Source organism: Beta vulgaris, chromosome 7 (assembly GCF_026745355.1).
Source record: "Beta vulgaris subsp. vulgaris cultivar EL10 chromosome 7, EL10.2, whole genome shotgun sequence".
NCBI classification, from domain to species: Eukaryota; Viridiplantae; Streptophyta; class Magnoliopsida; order Caryophyllales; family Amaranthaceae; genus Beta; species Beta vulgaris.
The window spans coordinates 43394119-43411956 of record NC_079208.1 but is presented as its reverse complement, the minus strand read 5'-3'; the positions used below and the strand labels follow the sequence as shown (position 1 = coordinate 43411956).

The 17838-nt window shown below is 41.2% G+C and overlaps 1 pseudogene; it reads left to right on the top strand.

The window, feature by feature from the left end:
* Window positions 1-268: 268 nt before the first annotated feature.
* The window catches only part of LOC104899568 (uncharacterized), a 36587-nt pseudogene continuing 19017 nt past the window's right edge, over window positions 269-17838 (top strand).

Sequence of the window (17838 nt, the reverse complement as noted above, 5' to 3'; positions counted from 1 at the left end):
GTTAAACGATTAGCATTTAAAGTAGTTGTTCATAATATGAAATTTAACCTTTTATTAAACTTTTCTGCACTGATCTTTTTCTCAAATTGAGTCCCACAATCACTTAAATTAAAATATTGTGCACATTAAGAAAATATTTGTGGCATATTTGGCAACTAAATTGAGAATGAAGAAAATACTTTTTGTACCAAAGATAAACCATCATTTGTTATTAACCACTATTAATTACATATTGACGATTGCACATATTTCGGTGGTTTTTCCCGCGATGAGTGGTACTTCAATATGCAAATTATTTAGACAAGTTGCGATCTAGTAGTTGGTTATAAATGGTGGTAATGAGAATGAATTTGTGTGTAAATTTGTGAAGAATATCATTGTCCATTCTCATGGTAATACTAATTTATCCTAAAGTGTCCACTTTTGTTCTTAAATTTTCATTCTCATTCCCATCCAGTACTACCTTGTAGGTGGTAATGAAAATTGCTTCAACAAAGACACAAGTTTATGGGTGATATTGCTTGCCCATGGAGAAAAAATGTCTCCCTATGGAGATTTTAAGGGTGCTTTCCTAATAAAATTATACTTAAAATTTATTTTCCATTATCACAATTTATTAGCAACTAACAAAGAAGCCATTAATGTTGTTGAGCAGCAAGGTAATTGGACAGATCCTGTTGCCATTGAACTAGAACCAAGTGATACAGTGCGGAGTCCTGTATTGTTCAAAGCTTATAATCAGTTGCTTCTATTTTTGAGAATTGGCCCAACCTTTCAGACGTTAGTTTTCGTTCCTTTTTATTTTCTAGTCATTCAATAAGAGTTTGAAGCAGGGTTGCTCTTTTTTTTGTGTGTGTGTGGTCTGTCCACGTGCACGTTCTTACATATGCCAATTATGCTATAATACAAACGAAATAGATATGCATCAATATTTGTTATGCACATGTGGCTTCCTAACGAAAATAAGTCTCTCTCCACTCTCGAAACTTCTTCCCTCAATTCGCCCCCCTCAAAACATCAACATCTAGGTCGCTGGCGGCCAAATCTGCCCATTGGTTGCCGGCGAGCTACCAACTACGGCGACCTTTAGCGTAATTTGGTGTGCAATAGTCTTTCGTGTCGCGTGTCTCATTGGATGGTGAGCGTAAAAATCTCCTCAACGGTGTCTGCTCGGTGCCTAGTGATAGTGTAGGTTTCTTTCTACTGTGGTTGACCTTCGTTTATCGGTGTACCGGTCTCAGGTGTGCTCTTTCTAAATTTTGTTTTCCTTTTTACAAGTTGTTGAAGTCTCTCTGTTCATTAGGTTCTGATTTTCATATCTGGTTTTTTAGATATATTTTCTTTAGAAGATTGTGAGAGGTTGAAGGGAGAGCTCCATGAGCTTCTCAATAAGGACTATAAATTAAGTCCAGATAATAATGAGTTTCTGAGTTATGTTTCTAATTTAGACAGTCCTAAGACTTCATTGGAGCTAGTTAAGTCGTGGAAGGAACAAGGAAACTCCCTTTTTAGTCAGGGAGATATTAATGATGCATTAGAATATTATGGTTTTGCTGGAGTGATGCTTACCTTAATTGTTTTGGAGGAGGAACATATTGGAAACTTTTGTGAATTATCTTACTCCATCTTGTTGAATCTAGCTGCTTGTTTACTGGAAAAAAAAAGAATTCGATCAAGTTGGTCTTCTTTGTTCAGTTGTTCTAAGTTTTGTCCCGTGCAATGTGAAGGCCTTATTTAGAAGAGCTAAAACATCGGTAGGGATAGGAAGGTGTAATTTAGCTTATTGGGGTTTACTGCAAGCCTCTAAAATTGACCTATTAAATAAGGAGATTGCAAAGAAACTACATGAAGTCAAGAGTTCATTTGATCAGCAAAAGGATTGTCCAATTGGATTAGGGGTGGCGCCACTACCACCAAGAAAAATGATGAAGGAGCAACATCAGTGTTTATGCTAAAATTTATCACTTACGACGAAATTAAAGTTTGTGGGACGTGTCAACCAGATGATCTTAAAGACAATGCGTTAAAAGAATGCAAAGGGGGATCAAATGGGATGAATACACAAAAGTAGTGACGCGGAAAACCCCAATGAAGGTGGGTAAAAAACCACAGGTGGTTGGAGATCCACCAAACTAATATAGTTTACTATCTTTCTTTGTGACTATCCGTCGTTTACAAGAATGCTTAGTTCTCTCTAATGTTCTTCCCGTAATATTGCGTAAAAAACCTGTCAATGACCTCTCTCTCCCTTTTATATGCCTTCTTTTGTCCTTGGCTTTTTCTCAACGAATACAAAAAGGAATTCACTAATTATTACATTAACTTCACGCTTTAATCATGGGAGATTTTCTATGCTCACGCTCCAACGTCTTAATGATGCCCCATTTAACGGCTGAATTTATGGCTTATAATACTCTTTCCTTATTTGGCTGGACCGTTACCATTCAATGCCCTGCTCTCAATCTTGCGTCCTTCACTATGTCTTCGGGTTGCATTTGCTTTGTCATCTTGTCAGATGGTATCACGTCATCGAGTCATCGCGTCATCGCATCAGTGTCACCCTGTCAAAAAATTCAGCCATAACAGTTTGCCCCCAATTGTTGAATTGGGGTGGCACAGCCCATGAGACAATTGTTAAAAAATGAATCAAATGAAATTCTGCTCAAGTCATTAAGATATCACAAATCGCAAGAAATCTCGCCCTTGTCAATTTTATGGAAAAATAGATTCCCAAAGACGCATGGAAGGAAAGGAGATCTGTTTTGAGCGGTTATTTTTGGTAGTCCAAGAGTCTCAAAATACAAAAGGTAGTTTTGTTTTTAAATAGCCGTTTTAATTATAACCGTTGGCACGATTGTCATGATTACTCGTTGTTGGCATAAATAACTTAAGCGGCTAAGAAATCACAACTTTTACTCTAACTTCATCAAATCTTTCTCTCTCTCTCTTTAAGTAAGGCAACTTCCATAACTTCCCTTATTCTCTTCATCGGAAAATCGTTCGCTGACACCAGGTAATTCCGCACTTTTTCGCTCGTTTTTTTTCCTTTGATTCGCTCTACTTTCTCTTCCTCTACTGTTCTCATGGCACCTAGTAGACGCAGCATTAGGACTTTTGTAAAGAACCAAGAGAAATCGAAAGGGAAAGAGAAAGTTGTAGAACTAAGGGTAGAAAATGAGGATGAACTGTCAACGATGTCAGAAGAGGATCTTTTAAGGTTTATAGACTTAGGAAATTTGCCTGAGAGTACTGTCATTAGAAATGCTGATCCTGACGAACCCCCAGAGTCGTGTCCCCAAAAATGGGTAGTGTTCTATGAATACCCTTTCAAAATAGGTCTTAGACTTCCCTTCACCCCTCTAGCAAGGGATCCGATGTAGATTTACCAAATCAGCCCAGGGCAGATTATGCCCCAAGTCTGGAGGATCCTGAGCGTCATCGACAGGGTGACGGCGTCGTGGGACGAAGCCTTCACCCTCCATGACTTGCTGTTACATTATGAAATTAGGGTCAAAGCAAAAAAATAGGATAGCCTTGCATGCAAAGGCGAGGTTAGAGCCTCTGGTCGGGGGGATACACTCAAATGACAGAGGTTGGAAAAACAGGTTTGTGTTTGTGAAGAGATTGTCGCTAGGGGAAGCCGGGGCGTCTCTGGTTGGCGGCTGGAATTCCGAAGGTGTGTTTATTTTCAGTCTTTCTAAGTTCGTGACGCGTCGTTCACACCACTCTTACATCGTTTCTACTACAGGTCTTAACCCAAAACTGTTGTCACATCGCGACGAGTCTCAGAGTCTCTGTGACAAGTTTCTGAAGGTGTCAGAGGAGGACAGGCAGTTCAGAAGGGTTCTTTTTGCTTCTCAAGACAGTTGTTCATGTATGGCTTCTGGTTAGTCTATCTAATTTAAATTCCTCTTCTTCTTTTTATTCCTTGGGGTAGGACTCTATCAGGGAAGGTTTTACACTAACGAATTAATCACTACCGGACAGGTTCATCTCAATCGCGTCCTAGGGGGAGTCTGGACGGGCAGGCGCTGGCTGAAATGTTGCGCAAGCGCAAGAGGGAGTCTTCTATTGACGCTGCGTCAGCGTCGTCTAAGAAGGATACAGCGGTTGTCGTTCACTTGGACGACGAGCTGGACGTCGCATCTAAGACGCGTAAGACTGACTTCCTAGCTCCCCCAGACAAAAGCGGTCCTTCCTATTCTGTGACCGTCCCCAATGACTTCATGTCGTTGAAACGGTCCATATGGCCTGAAGCAGACATGTTTCTTTTTCCTAGCGCAATGGAGAGGATCAAGGAACATACTCTTCCTCGCATGATGTCAGATGGGCTGGAGCTCCTATTTCAGGTATAGACCCCTGGTTTTCTTTTTCGTACATTATGCTCATTATGACAATAACTTGTGATTCTCTAAGTGACGCATATCATGTCTTTTTGTACAGTCTTCTCAACATCTCCTAATGGCTAAGAGGGAGATCTCCTCTCTGCTGAAGGGTCACCTGACCATGAAGCAGAGAATGGAGAAGGCTGAATTGGACGCGAAGTCCAAAAGCGATGAGGTGGAGTCTTGCAAGAAGGCCATGGAGGACATGAAGAAAACTTTACAGAAGAATGGGGAGGAGCTGGAAGAGATAAGGCAGAGGGCGACTAAGTTGGAGGAGTCTTCTCGTCATGAAATCACGACGCTCCAGGCGAGCGTCGACGCACATAAGAACGAGCTGGACATGCTCGAAGCTCCAGTTCATGGGATCCATGAAGGATCTGATGGACGAAGAGGACTTGGCTGCGACGGCGGACTCTTCATCAAAAGTTGATGAAAACGCCCCGTCTTGTGCTAGGTTCATAGCGTCTGATGTGCCCCCTGACCCCGAAACCGAGAAGGAGGCTCCAACTACTGTCTTACCAGCTGAAGCGTCCGAGGAGAAGGAAGCTGAAGAGGTCCCTGCCGTTTAATTTTTAGGCCCTTTATATCATCCCCCTCTTATCTAAACATTAATCAAACTTTTTGTTAAAGGTCACTTGAAAGAGTGACCGTTTGTGCTGTACTTTTGGGTCACCCACGGGGGTGGCCATAACTATTTATTGTTTTAAACTTTTTGGGTCACCTACGGGGGTGACTATTACATTGATGCTTTTGAACTTTGGCAAAATTATTCTTATGTCCTTGTTTTACATCGCATGTATGTGTTTCAGTCGTTATTCTGACGTTCCTAGAGGATGGTCAGGCGCTCAGTAAGCCATCTTTGGTCATTTAGACGTATCGTTTGGACTTAGTAAAAGTCATCATTGGTCGTTCAGACGTATCGTTTGGACTAAACGACTTTAGAATACATATAGGAAATACATAAAAACTTACGTGTGTGCGTCAGGGAGATAGACGAAATGTCGTTAGCAGTTATGACTTTAAAATGACTATGCCCCTGTCGAACGTCGGCTGAGGCAATAGTGGACCAAAACACTTTACATGGTGGCAAAATGCAAATCTGCCTGATGCCTTGTGGAAATCGTTGGGATGTTAATAAGTTAGACGGGAACAATTTGCCTGCAACTTCAACAAATACCCAGTGAGAGAACACTATGGTCGCTAACAACAAGCGACACAGATATAATAGCATTACCATCTATCTATCTATCTATCTATATATATATATATATATATATATATATTATAATATATATTATAATATATATATATATATATATATATATATATGTATACTTTTCTTTTTTCTTTTTTCTTTTTTTTTTAAAAAAAAAAAACTGGGAAAACAAAGCTTATCACTTAGGTTTAAAAGTAGTATCGTTTGAGGTGTGTGGCATTCCAGCTACGTGGCACGGAGCTTCCGTCACGTCGGACCAATTGGTAGGCTCCATGGCCTACCACTTTACTAATTTGATATGGCCCTTCCCACTTCTGACCTAGCTTGCCAGCGTTAGCCTTTTGTGTGTTCTGGAATACTTTCCTTAGGACCTAGTCTCCTTCGACGAAGGATTTGGCTTGGATGTTTTAGTTGAAGCTCCTCGCTACAATTTGCTGTTGGGCTGCCATGCGTACCACCGCTGCGTCGCGCAACTCCTCAATGGTATCTAGGTCGTTTATCAATTCATCGCGGTTCTGTCGCTCCGTCGCTAGGCTGCATCTCGCAGTTGGGACGCTCACCTCCGAAGGCAGGACAACCTCGCAACCATAGACTAGCGAGAACGGAGTTTGTCCAGTCGCGGTGCGCGGTGTCGTGCGGTTAGCCCATAAGATGGAAGGCAACGCCTCCGCCCATTTGCCTTTCTTGGCTACAAGTCGCTTCTTCAATGAGTCAATGATGGTCTTGTTACTCGACTCAGCCTGTCCATTGGCTTGCGGGTATCTTGGTGTTGACGTTAGCAACGCTATGCCCCATTCATCGCAGAAGCGTCTTGTCTCGTTGCTGATGAACTGCGACCCGTTGTCGCATACTATCTCGGACGGGACTCCAAATCTGCAAATGATGTTAGTGTATATAAAGGAAATCACTTCCTTATCGCGTACCTGCTGAAAAGAACCTGCTTCAATCCACTTAGAAAAGTAGTCAGTTAGTGCCAACATAAAGACCTTCTGACCTGGGGCTGAAGGTAATTTGCCAACTATGTCCATGCCCCACTTCATGAAAGGCCGAGGTGTTAGAGTAGGATGCAAAAGTTCACAAGGTTTGTGTGTCATACCTGCGTGTCGTTGACAACTATCGCATTTGGCGACATACCTTATTGCATCCTTCCTCATTATTGGCCAACCCCATACGCAATACTCTGTTGGATAAGCTGCGTCCTCCTGAGTGATTTCCACAAGTGTCGTCATGCATGTCCTTCAGGACTTTCCCCCACTGCTCCTTCTCCAAACAGCGTAGGTAGGGGCCCATGGCAGATTTTTTGAACAGTACTCCTTGAATGAGTACGTATCGCGACGCCTTGAATCGAATTCTGCGTGCTTCTGCCTTATCTGTTGGGAGTACATCGTTAGCAAGGAAATCATAAAATGGTTTTGTCCAACTGACACTTACTTCTTCGGCGTCAGGGTCGCTCTCAGGTGCGAGATTATCGATGTTACTGACGACCCCATGATTGTCTCGAAGCTGTTCGACCGTCGTTGTGACAGCGTCCCCGATGCTCCTAGCGATAGCAGGGCTTGTCAAATGAACAATAGGGATGGACGTAAACGAAACGTCCCTTAAAGAAGATCCGAGATTGGCCAACGCATCTGCTTGCGTATTCTGGTCCCTAGGTATCTGCAAAATGTCAAATGAATTAAACACTTTACTTTTACTCTGAGCTATTTCTAAATACATGGCCATTTTAGAGTCTTTTGCTGCGAATTCGCCTTTGAGTTGGCTGACTATCAACAGTGAATCGCTGAAGACTTTCAATGCTTTTGCTCCCATGTCCTCTGCTAACGTCATTCCAGCTATGAGCGCCTCGTACTTGGCTTCGTTATTCGTCGCTCTAAATTCACAGCAAAAGGCTCGTACTATCTTGCCCCCTTGTGGTGACTTTAGCACAATGCCTAGACCTGCACCACGAAAATTAGAAGATCCATCACAAACAATATCAAGAGTCGTCGTTCACTTGATTAATCCTTGAGACTTCGTCGTCTGCAAGCTTTTCTAGCTCTGGGCTAAAGTCTGCCACAAAATCTGCCAAAGCTTGTGACTTGACGGCGGTTCTTGGATGAAACTGGATATTGTACGGCTGAGTGCTATTGCCCACTTGCTCATGCGACCTGTCAATTTTGGGTGTCGCAAGACAGACTTGATAAGATAATTAGTCATAACGACAACAGTATGTGTTTCGAAATAGTGCCTAAGCTTTTTAACAGCTACTACTATGGCTAAAATGAGCTTTTCTAATGAAGAATACCTGGTCTCCGCGTCTAGCAGGGACTTACTGACATAGTAGATTGGTAGCTGCTGGCTCTCCGCTTCCCGCGTCAGAACAGCGCTGACGGACACGTTACTTACCGCGAGATAGAGCTGCAACGTCTCCCCGATATTTGGTATTGACAATAACGACGGCGACGCTAGGTAGCTTTTATGTTTTTGTAGCGCGTCTTCGTGTTGTTGCGTCCACTCGAAACCCTTGTTCTTTCTCAAGACGTCATAAAATAGGTGGCATATTCCAGATGACCGTGATATGAAACGATTTAACGCAGCTACGCGACCAGTCAACTTTTGCACTTCCTTGACGCTTCGTGGGGACTGGATGTTGATGATGGCTTTTATTTGATCTTGGCTGGCTTTAATTCCTCGTTGCGTCACGACGTACCTTAGAAATTTTCCTGCGGACACTCCAAAGGTGCACTTAGTAGGATTTAATTTCATGCCATACCTTCGTAAGACGTCAAAAGCCTCCGATAGATGCTGAATGTGATCGTCTGCTCGCTTGGATTTGACGAGCATATCGTCTATGTACACTTCCATAGTGTCACCCAGTTGCTCTTTAAACATTTGGTTAAGCAGTCGCTGATATGTGGCATCTGCATTTTTCAAACTAAAAGGCATAACCTTGTAACAATATATACCTTTATTAGTAACAAACGCGGTCTTTTCCTGGTCGTTCGGATGCATCAAGATTTGGTTGTACCCGGAATATGCGTCCATGAACGTTAAAAGCTCGTGACCTGCCGTCGCGTCGACCATTGCATCTATATGAGGGAGAGGGAATGGATCCTTGGGACATGCTTTGTTTAAATCTGTGAAGTCGATGCAGACTCTCCACTTCCCGTTCTTTTTGCTGACCACCACGACGTTGGTTAACCAATCTGGATACTTTACCTCGCGGATCTTTCCGGTATCAATCAGCTTCTGAACCTTATCATTGATGACTTGATTCCTTTCAGGCGCGAACTTGCTTCTTTTCTGCTTTACAGGCTTGTGAGCGGGGTCGACGTTGAGCTTATGCGTAATGACGTCAGGACTGATTCCTGTCATACCTTCATGGGACCAAGCAAAATAATCTTGGTTAGTTTTCAAAAAATCGACTAACTGACCTCGTTTTTCTTGTGGCAATGTCGCTCCGATTCGAACGACGCGATCGGGGATGGGCGGATCGAGCATCACTTCATCCACGTCTTGCTCGCTGGGCGCGTCGGGAGCTGACCCATCCTTTCATTGCTAGATAGTCGCTTTCGGGGGTTTGAGCGACGAACTATAGCATTCTCTTGCAGACTTCTGTTCGCCCTTTATTTCTTGGACGCCCCACTTGGTAGGAAATTTCAGCGACTGATGATAGGTTGAAGGGACGGCCTTCATCTTATGTATCCATGGGGTGCCGAGAATGATATTGTACGCTGACGGGCAGTCCACAACGTTGAATCTGGTTGGCAGGTTGACGCCTTTGGCTAGCGTTGGCAGTGTGATCTCTCCGATAGTATGTTGAGCCTCTCCACTGAAACCTACCAAAACAGTAGATTTTTTAGTAATATCTTTATCGCACAAACCCATACCTTCGAGGGCGCTTTTGAAGATGATGTTGGTTGAGCTGCCCCCATCGACTAACACTCGCTTTAACAAGCAGTTGCTGATAGTCAGGGATATGAACTGGTGCTCCGATTTTGGATAAAGCGTTCACGACACCTCCGACATCGACGGAAAATCCGTAGGAGTCTAGAGCAGGGAAGGTTGGCGACTCCGTCCTCGCGCTGTTACCTGCATTTTCGACAACGTCAGTAACATTGTTTATCTGGTTTGAACGGCTATAAGGGTGGCTTCGCCAGTTGTTCTTCTTAGGGACGAAAGTCTTCCGATCAGCAGGAGTTTCTGGTGCGCGTCGAGTGGATATGGTGTTGAGGATGGCATCGTCTTCCTCCAACCTCATATGTGCTAACGCTCGCGACTTGACTTCCTCAAACGTCTGGCACGGGTACTTCGTCAAACGGTTGTACAGCTTCGATCGCAAGATTAATCCTTTCCTGAAACATTCAATAGCAGTCTTAGTATCAAGATATTTAATGCTAACCATCTTTTTGTTAAAGCGATTATAATAATCGCGAACGGATTCTTTGGGTCCTTGAACAACGCCATATAGGTCGCTCGTCTGCTTTTCCAGGCTGCGACTGCCTTCGAACTTCTCATAGAACTTATTGACTAGGGTGGAAAAATTGCCAATGCTTCCTGGCCTGAGAGATCCGAGCCACTTGAGAGCGGGACCGGTGAGCATGGCTCCAAAAGACTTGCACATGCAGGCCTCTACCAAATGCCAGGGGATTGACGCTTGCCACATCTGTTGCTTGTATTACGCGACGTGCTCGGCTCGATCGGTTGAACCATCATAACTAGCAGCTAGGGTAGGCAGGTTGAGCTTCTTGGGGAGCACGGCCCTTGAGATCCTATCGACGAAAGGCGATTCTGCATAGCCGTCGGATGCTCCACGATGCCTGGTGTTGGGGCTCCAGGGAGCTGGGACATGAGCTTCATCAAGCGCTTGTTTTGCTTTTCGATTTGAGCCATGCGCTTTGTCATAAGATTCGCTTCTCCCTCGCCTTAGTCGTTCTCTTCATTGTTCAAGGGCTCTTCATCCTGGGGGCTCTTCATCGTTTTCAGGCTCTTCATCATCTGACTCAGAAATATTCCCCATCAAAAGGATGTCATTCAGATTTTCTCGACGCCGGACCTTCGAAGCCTTGGACGATGCTAACTCCTCTTGCAATTTCTGGATCCTCTCCTGCGATGTCGTAAAGTCGGTAGCTAGACGCTCGTTAGCTTGCTACATTTCGAGCATTTCTACTCTCATTTGTTCGTACTGCCTCCGCATTTCCTCGAGGTTTGGTGTTTCTCCCATTTGATGGATTTTGAACAGTAGATGGCCTGGTTAGGCCCCACGGTGGGCGCCAAATTGTTTATGCTAAAATTTATCACTTACGATGAAATTAAAGTTTGTGGGACGTATCAACCAGATGATGTTAAAGACAATGCGACAAAAGAATGCAAAGGGGGATCAAATGCGATGAACACACAAAAGTGGTGACGCAAAAAACCCCAATGAAGGTGGGTAAAAAATCGCGGGTGGTTGGAGATCCACGAAACTAATATAGTTTACTATCTTTCTTTATGACTATCCGTCATTTACAAGAATGCTTAGTTCTCTCTAATGTTCTTCCCGTAGTATTGCGTAAAAAACCTGTCAATGACCTCTCTCTCCCTTTTATATGCCTTCTTTTTTCCTTGGCTTTTTCTCAACGAATACAAAAATGAATTCACTAATTATTACATTAACTTCACGCTTCAATCATGGGAGATTTTCTATGCTCACGCTCCAACGTCTTAATGCTGTCCCATTTAACGGCTGAATTTATGGCTTATAATATTCTTTCCTTATTTGGCTAGACCGTTACCATTCAATGCCCTGCTCTCAATCTTGCGTCCTTCACTGTGTCATCGGGTTGCATTTGCTTTGTCATCTCGTCAGATGGTATCACGTCATCGAGTCATCGTGCCATCGCGTCAGTGTCACCCTGTCAAAAAATTCAGCCATAACAATCAGGAACAAGGGGAATGTTCTTCTAAGGTGATGGAAGGGGCAAACAGAGAGGATATAAACTTGTTGCAGGTTAAAGGAGATAAGGGTCAAGCTGTTGGTGAAGATCGTGATATTGAAATGGAGTGCGTTAAGGAGTGTGTGAGTGATTCCAAATCTGAAAAACCAAATCAGGCGGAACCAAGATATCGGTTTATCATCCGAAGAAGGTCGGGCTCCTCATTACAATTGTGCAATAATATTATTCAATCACTGAGGCAGGGGAAATCATTACAATTGTATAATCCAACATCAGGGTCATACAGGGTAGTTCGTGCTCGAGTTGCTAATTTCATAAAGGAGGACACTAAGGGGAAAATCGTAATGCAAGGCGGACCAGTGAGTGAGCATAGTCGCCCTAATAAAGGGGGTGAAGTCGATAATCCTAACTTAGCCCACCAGGAAAGTGAAGATTTCTTGATGGAAAGCGAGGTGGCCAAGTCTACAGGTGTTATTGGAAAAGAGATAGCAGCTAGTAGGCCCCAGCTAGCCCAGACGAGTCCAGTTGTTTCATCCAGTCTTCGAGCTAGTGGGTGTATTTCGTTATCCTCCAAGGAAACTCAAGGATGAGGAAAGCGTAGCAAAACCAATCACAGTTTGGGAATTTCAGGAGAAGCCGGAAGACTAGTCGTAAGGAAAGGTCCGGTTTTCTTCCTAAGTTTGATGTTATTGGCAAGTTGCGTGCAGAAATGAAGAGGAAATCTGGTTTCATTGATGATCCTCCCAAAGCTCAAGGAAAAAACTAGCTTCAAGTTCTTGTGTTTCTAACAATAAGTTAGATGTTCATAATGCGTCAAGTCCTTGTTTGAAGTTGGATGTTCTTAGTAGGTCAAATGTTAGTAATGTGCTAAGTCCTAGTCTGATGTACGTCGTCTAGTAGTGGGTTTAAGGATGAGCTTGCTAGTCTATGTATTGCGAGTCCTCAAATAATCAAAGTCCACAACCTAGTCATAGAAGCTAGGCAGATGGGCTCACTTGTAATTTAATATTTTTATCAATGTATGCTCTTGCTCCCAAAAAAAAAAACGAAATAGATGGTTTACGCAAGAATCAAGGTTGGTTGGAGACTGTTCTTCTATCCTTATGACAAGGGTTCGATTCTTATCCTTGTAAAATGAGATCTCCAAATTCCTCCCTATTTATAAAAAATATTCATCCTAGCTTTAAAATAAAAAAATAGTTTGCGCACAACTCATTAACTTTGTTCCCCTATATTTGCGAGCAAATATTACCCACTACAAATGAATATTGAACAAACTCGTTAATAGTAGCAAAGATATAAGATGACAAAGAAATACATTTGGTTGTCCAATATGTAAAACACACCCGTTCCTCGTCAGGTGAAGGTGGAAATTTTAGATTTTTTTATTCCTTCTTTATCATTTCTATGCTCTAATGCTACTATGCTAGTTGTGCAAATGTGCACTAACCAATCGATTTATCTACTTTTAACCAATTTTTAGGTTCGGGCAATGCCTCGTGTAATTATATTTTTCATTTATATTTTACTTTGAAATGATAACACTAAATATAACTTGGTTTAGTGATCAAAACTTTACTACATAAAATTAAAGTCAAAGTCACATGATCAATTATTCTCCAATGCATTTTCAATTTTTTTTATTGTAGGTGGATTACATGGAGGAAAACACCCTAAATGAGAGCGTCATCTGACACCATTTCTTGTCTAGGAGCGCCTTTATTTTTATATATTAGTATATATAGATATCCTGTTTGTATAACAATGCACTGTTTAGTTTGATTGTTCTATGCTCTTGTTCGCCAAGCTTTGACATTGTTCTTGTTCGCCAAGCTTTGACATCGTTCTTGTTCACCTACATAAGTTGTTGTTTAATCCCAACATAAGAATACATGGCACAAATGAGGAAACTCAAGATTCGATATTATGTGTTGGTCACACCTTCTTATAGTCGGCGCGCCCCCTTGAAACCCAAGTTAACCCTACAAACATTTTCTACAAAAGCTCTATTTGTTTTGACGGAAAACATTTTCCTAAAAAATAATTTTCTTATTTATCATTGTTTGTTTTGCAAAAGACGGAATATAGTTTTCTTATAAGTGGAAAAGGGTCCTTCAAGAGAGGCAAACATTTTCCTTTCTGAATGAAGATATGCCACATTTTCCACATTTTTTGTATCCCCTGATTATTGGAATTACTACTAATTCCAGCTCACCTAACACCTAACTGATTCTTGTTACATATTGTTACATGTCAGTTAGGTGGTTAAGTTAGTTATCAATCACAGCTCAATGTATCTTGTGGCAATAAATACTTGTCTTCCTTCATTCTGTAAGATGAATTCACTGAATAAAATTCTCTCTGAAGCTTCTCCGCCAATTCTCTTCTCTCTTACATTTCTTATTCTGCAGTAAATAATATTCTGAAACTGTAGAAGTTATCATGGTATCAGAGCAGAATTTATTCTGCGATCCTGAAATCAACTAAGTTCTTCCTCTGAAATTCTTCAAAATCATTCTCCTGAGATCAACTGAGTTCTTCCTCTGAAATTTTGAAATACCGAAGCAGAAAGCGCAACCTCCAGTGAAATCATCTTCATACGAAGATCAAAGAAATTAATCCAGGTGTATTCTTCTCACTCACTGAAATTCGATCAGTAGTCTGAGTTCATTTGAACTAAAAAAGCTGAAATTGTGACAATTAGGATGCAATTTTTAGTTGTTGTTGTTATTTCTTGATTGTGAATTTGCATCTAAATCATTTTTCATTCTGAAATTTATCGAAACCATGAGAGAAATCTCAATTTCCCTTCTCTGATTACTTGCAAATTGATTTCAATATTGAAAATCTTGACCTTTCTTGATTCTTCTTTTCTTCTCAAATTCAAATCACAAACATGCCTGAAAACGAAATGCCAAACTCTACGCTACCACTAAATCAAGATCCTAGTAATGTGTACTATATTCATCCTTCCGATGCAAATTCCAATCAATTAGTGTCTGTAAAATTTAATGGAAGTGCATTCAATGATTGGAAGAGATCAATGATGATTTCTTTGTCAGCCATCAACAAACTGAAATTTGTCGATGGCAATCTAGACATTCCTGTAATAGGAACCGCTGAATATGTAGCCTGGGAGAGATGCAATAATCTGGTCATATCTTGGTTAATTTCTAATCTAGACAACATTGTGAAGAAGAGTGTCCTATTCTTTGATACTGCACTAGATATATGGAAAGATTTAGAAGAGAGGTTTGGATACTCTTCAATGATACCAGTTTATGCACTGGAGCAGAAACTTCCTCAAATCAATCCAGCTAGTGCTTCTGAATTTTACACACAACTCAAGACAATCTGGGATGAAATTAATGATGTTAATCCATTGTCGTTCTGTTCTTGCCACAAATGCACTTGCAATTTGACACGAAAGATACACACAAGGGAACAGGAACAAAGTTCTAATTCAGTTTATGATGAAACTGAATGATAGTTTCTCTACTATGAGAGGAAATATACTCATGACATAGCCTCTTTTTCCAAAGGTTGAACAGGCTTACAGAATTTTTGCACAAGAAGAAAGGCACAAAGAAGTGACTTTTCTTTCTTCTAGCAATGAATCACTGGCATTTGCTGCTGGTGATAGAAGAGCTTACAAGCCTTATCTGAATACTCATAAATCATATGCTACTGCAAATAAACCTCCTACTTTCTCTGGTAATAAGAGACCTGGATCATTCTATTTTTGCAATCATTGCAAAATACCAGGGCATAACATGGAAAGATGCTTCAAACTTCATGGGTTTCCACCTGGCTTCAAGGGATTTAAAGATAGAAGAGTAGCAGTTGTTACTCACTTATCAGAACAACAAGAGCTTGATTGTTCTAAGAATAAGCCAAATTCATCAGAGTATCAACCTTCTTCTATTTTACCTGAACAACTCAATCAACTTATGAGTCTTCTTCAACAACAGACCAATACTGCATAACACACACTAGGGAGTCATGCTCTCATGGCAGGTACATATTGTCTGTTAATAAGCAATAATATACCCTGGTTGTTGGATAGTGGTGCTACTGACCATACTTACTCAAATTTATCCCTATTTCATACATATAAGCCCACAAATGACACCAATCAAAACATAACAATCCCTGATGGTAAACAAATTCCAGTCAAACACATTGGTTCCACATATCTTACAGAAAACATTCTACTCACAAATGTCCTTCACATTCTTGATTTTCACTTTAATCTTTTGTCTGTTCATAAACTTTATGCAGACTTGAATTGTCAATATACATTTACTCACAGTGAATGTTTTCTTTAGGGGCTGACAGGTCCTTCAATGCTTCTTGGTAGTTTGCAAGGAGGTTTATACAATGTCACACCACCTAAACCTCATTCACTGGAGCATTCTTCTTTCAATAACAATGTTGCTTGTTTTTCTACTGTTGATATAGCTAAGCTTTGGCATTTACGTTTAGGACATCATCCTTTTTCCTAAATAAAACATGTCTTGCCTGACTATAATGTTCACACTTGTACACATGACATTATATGTCAAATTTTTCCTGCTGCAAAGCAAACTCGAAAACCTTTTCCTGTCAGTAGCACTAAGACCTCTAAACCTACCTTTTGAGTTGCTACATATTGATGTGTGGGGTCTTTACAAGGCCAAAACACACACTGGATGTAACATGTTCTTGACTATAGTGGATGATTACACTCGTTTCACTTGGGTGCATTTTCTTAAAAATAAATCAGATTGCCCTCATATTCTTGATACTTTCTTTAACTATGTGCACACACAATTTAATGCTTGTATTACTTCTGTGAGATTTGACAATGCACAAGAACTGAAGGAAGGGGCTTTGAAGAGACTTTATGAACAAAGATGGATTCACCATCAAACAAGTTGCTCAAACACACCTCAACAAAATGATGTTGTTGAAAGAAAACACGGGCACTTGTTAGAAACTGCCAGAGCCATCTTCATTCATTCTACGGTACCAACAAGATTTTGGGGAGATTGTATAGTTTGTGCAGCATACTTGATTAACAGAATGCCACTGAAGAGTCTCCAATTTGCCACTCCTTATTACAAGATGTTTCAAAAGGCTCCTACACTTCATCATCTGAAAGTTTTTGGATGACTATGCTATTTATCAACTACCAAAGTACATAGATCCAAATTTGATCCTAGAGCACACCCTGGTGTTTTTCTTGGTTATTCAGTAACTCAAAAGGGTTACAAAGTCTTAGACCTCATCATAAATCAAGTCTTGATTTCAAGGGATGTGACATTTCATGAAAAACATTTTCCCTTTCATCTTCTTTCCACTAATTCTATTTCTACCCCTGACTCCATCTTTGTTCCCAGCATAACTCATACCTTCTTTGCTGATGACTACCCTACTCCTTCCCATTCCAATGCCACTGACTCTTGTAGTCCATCTTCACACCCTACATCAGATTCCACCTCTTCTTCTCCACCTATTACTGCCTCATTAGATACAAATACTTCTACTGATTCTGCTCCTCCTAATGCACTAATTGATCTCAGTCACCTACTCTCAACCTCTGATTCAGCCTTTGATCCACCCCCTGTAAGAGAGTCAACCAAAAATACCAAACCTCCATCATATCTAGCTGACTATCATTGTAATACAGTGGTTTCTACCCCTATATCTCAACATTGGTGTAACCTAGTCTCATTTTCTTCTTATCCTACTTCCTACAAAGCCTTTCTCTCTGCTTCATCCTTTGATATCAAATAACCTACTTCCTACGCTGAGGCTTCTACTAAGCCTGAATGTATCCTTGCTATGGACAAGGGAATCACTGCCCTCACAGATAACCATACTTGGGTTAGTTCCCTTACCCACTGGAAAGAAAGCTATTGGCAATAAATGGGTATACAAGGTTAAACTAATTGCTGATGGTTCAGTGGAGACGTGCAAGGCTAGGCTAGTTGCCAAAGGATATAACCAAAGACATGGCATTGACTATGAAGAGACATTCTCATACAGTAGTCAAAATGTCTACTATTAGATGTCTCATTGCTCTTGCTACTCAGAAACATTGGCCTATCTACCAACTTGATGTCAATAATGCATTTCTCCATGGAGATTTGCGTGAAGAAGTGTATATGAAGGTGCCTGCTGGATTCAATAACCCTAATAACTATGTTTGCAAGCTGAAAAAAATTTGTACATGGGCTTAAACAAGCCTCGCTCAAGGCAATGGTTTGCCAAATTAGTGAGTGAACTCACTGCTCAAGGTTTCTCTCAGTCAAAAAAAGACTATAGCCTCTTCATT